The sequence below is a fragment of the Syngnathus scovelli genome, unplaced genomic scaffold (genome assembly GCF_024217435.2).
Source record: "Syngnathus scovelli strain Florida unplaced genomic scaffold, RoL_Ssco_1.2 HiC_scaffold_323, whole genome shotgun sequence".
NCBI lineage: Eukaryota > Metazoa > Chordata > Actinopteri > Syngnathiformes > Syngnathidae > Syngnathus > Syngnathus scovelli.
In genome coordinates this window covers 30,001-32,255 of record NW_026061416.1, presented here as the reverse complement: position 1 = coordinate 32,255, position 2,255 = coordinate 30,001, and the positions used below count along the sequence as shown (strand labels likewise).

The 2,255-nt window shown below is 70.1% G+C and overlaps 2 non-coding genes across 2 annotated transcripts in view; both read left to right on the top strand.

The window, feature by feature from the left end:
• The first annotated feature begins 1,507 nt into the window (after nucleotides 1-1,507).
• LOC125966239 (5.8S ribosomal RNA) lies at nucleotides 1,508-1,661 on the top strand. Its single transcript, XR_007480193.1, has one exon. It is a non-coding gene; the product is annotated as a 5.8S ribosomal RNA (ribosomal RNA).
• Nucleotides 1,662-2,013: 352 nt separating this feature from the next.
• LOC125966238 (28S ribosomal RNA) overlaps nucleotides 2,014-2,255 on the top strand; it is a 4,361-nt gene continuing 4,119 nt past the window's right edge. The window contains exon 1 of the ribosomal RNA XR_007480192.1: nucleotides 2,014-2,255. This exon is cut by the window's right edge and continues 4,119 nt beyond it. This is a non-coding gene — a ribosomal RNA (28S ribosomal RNA).

Sequence of the window (2,255 nt, the reverse complement as noted above, 5' to 3'; positions counted from 1 at the left end):
CATAAGCCCGCATTGATTAAGTCCCTGCCCTTTGTACACACCGCCCGTCGCTACTACCGATTGGATGGCTTAGTGAGGTCCTCGGATGGGCCCCGCCGGGGCCGGTCACGGAGCCGGCGGCCGCGTCGAGAAGACGATCAAACTTGACTATCTAGAGGAAGTAAAAGTCGTAACAAGGTTTCCGTAGGTGAACCTGCGGAAGGATCATTACCGGAGCGATCGAGCGGGATCAGCGGCCCGCGCTTTCGAACGAACGCACGCCGAGGGCGAAAGGCTGAGGCGGGGAAGGATCGGGGCCACGGCTAATCTAGCGATGCCCGCGTCGGGCGGTCACTCCGACGAATGAGCGGGGCCGAATCCGGCGCGAGGCGGCCTTCAGGCACGTGGTTCGAGACGACCTCGCACCGGCCCTAGCCCGGAGCGCCGCCTAGGACTCTGGGGGAAGGATAATCCCCCGCGGCTGACGCGCGCGCTCGCCCCAGCTAACCGAAGGGGGGCGGGCGGTCGGCGCGCGGCGCGCGGGGGACCGAGGACCCTTAGCCCGAAGCGATGAGCGGAGGACGACGGAGGAAGGGGGAACTCGGCCGCGGCTCAGGCGCGCCGGCCCGCCCAGCGAGACCACCCGGTCGCGTGCTCCGGACGGACGGCCATCGCGGTCGGCCGGCCGGGACGCGCCGGGCCCAGGTCCGGGGCGGGTCGGGCGGCGCCGGCGCGCGGCCTGAGCGAACCCGGCCTCCCCGCCTGCCGCGCCAAACCTAAGCGAGAGAGATGATCCCGGCGCCGGCGGCGGCGCGCGGGTGGAGGTATGTGGCCCGCGCGCGTGCGTCGCGTGCGGGGAAGGCTCCGTTCGTCACACCGGAGTCGGCCCCCCGCCCACCGTCGCGCGACGTCACCGTCCTCCTCCCCGCGCGCGCTCAACCGGCAGCTTGGCGCTCCCTCGCAGTCCTGAAGTAGTCTCCGGGCGTGCCGCGGCCGGGGTCGGGCCCGGTGCCATCGCGGAACGCCCGCTCGGAACTTAAACCCATTGCGGCGGGTACCCAACTCGCGGATCGCCTTCGGCGGACCGTGGGGGGTTCAATGTCCACACCACACGCACGTTCTGAGGCGGGTGGGTGGCACCCGTCGCCGGAAGGCCGGAAAAACAAATTTTTAATCGTTGGAACTTGGCAAACCGCGGCGCGCTGCTGAGGTTGAGCGCGGCGGCGGTGGACGGCGGCGACCGCGACGGCAAGCCCCGACGTCTTGGAGGCGACGGTGGAGGGTCCGCGCGCGACGGCGACCGCGCCGGCAAGCCCCGACGTCCTCGAGGCGACGGTGGAGGGTCCGCGCGCGGCGGCGACCGCGCCGGCAAGCCCCGACGTCCCCGAGGCGACGGTGGAGGGTCCGCGTGCGGCGGCGACGCGCCGGCAAGCCCCGACGTCCTCGAGGCGACGGTGGAGGGTCCGCGCGCGGCGTTACGCCGTCTCCCCGCCCGCTCCCGATCTCGCCCCGCAAAAAACAAACGTACAACTCTTAGCGGTGGATCACTCGGCTCGTGCGTCGATGAAGGACGCAGCTAGCTGCGAGAACTAATGTGAATTGCAGGACACATTGATCATCGACACTTCGAACGCACTTTGCGGCCCCGGGTCCGTCCCGGGGCCACGCCTGTCTGAGCGTCGCTTGCATATCAATCGGGGTCGGCGAAGGGCGACCCGGGCTCCGTCGGCGCGACCTCTGCGCAACGTTCGCGCAGTTGCCGCCTTCGTCCCGCTAGCGCTTCGCCTCCCCGCGGCTGGGGGTTCGCAGGACGCCTCGGCGGCCTTCGTCCCCTTAAGTGCAGACCCGCGGCGTCCCCTCCTCACCGTCGACCCTCCCGCATCACGGGTCCGGGGCGCGGCTGCCGGTGGCTATCGACCATTGCGCATCCCGCGTCTCGCGCTCCCTCGCGCGGTGGGCCGCCGCGGAGGCGCCCGCGGAACGATCCAGCGAGCCCGGCCGCCACGCCGGCCGCGCCTACTACCCCCTCGTTTCCGACCTCAGATCAGACGAGACGACCCGCTGAATTTAAGCATATTACTAAGCGGAGGAAAAGAAACTAACCAGGATTCCCTCAGTAGCGGCGAGCGAAGAGGGAGAAGCCCAGCGCTGAATCCCCGCCCGGCCTCGGGCGCGGGAAATGTAGCGTACAGAAGGTCGTTGCGCCCGACGCCGCCCGGAGGGGGCCCGAGTCCTTCTGATGGAGGCTCTGCCCAGGGACGGTGTGAGGCCGGTAG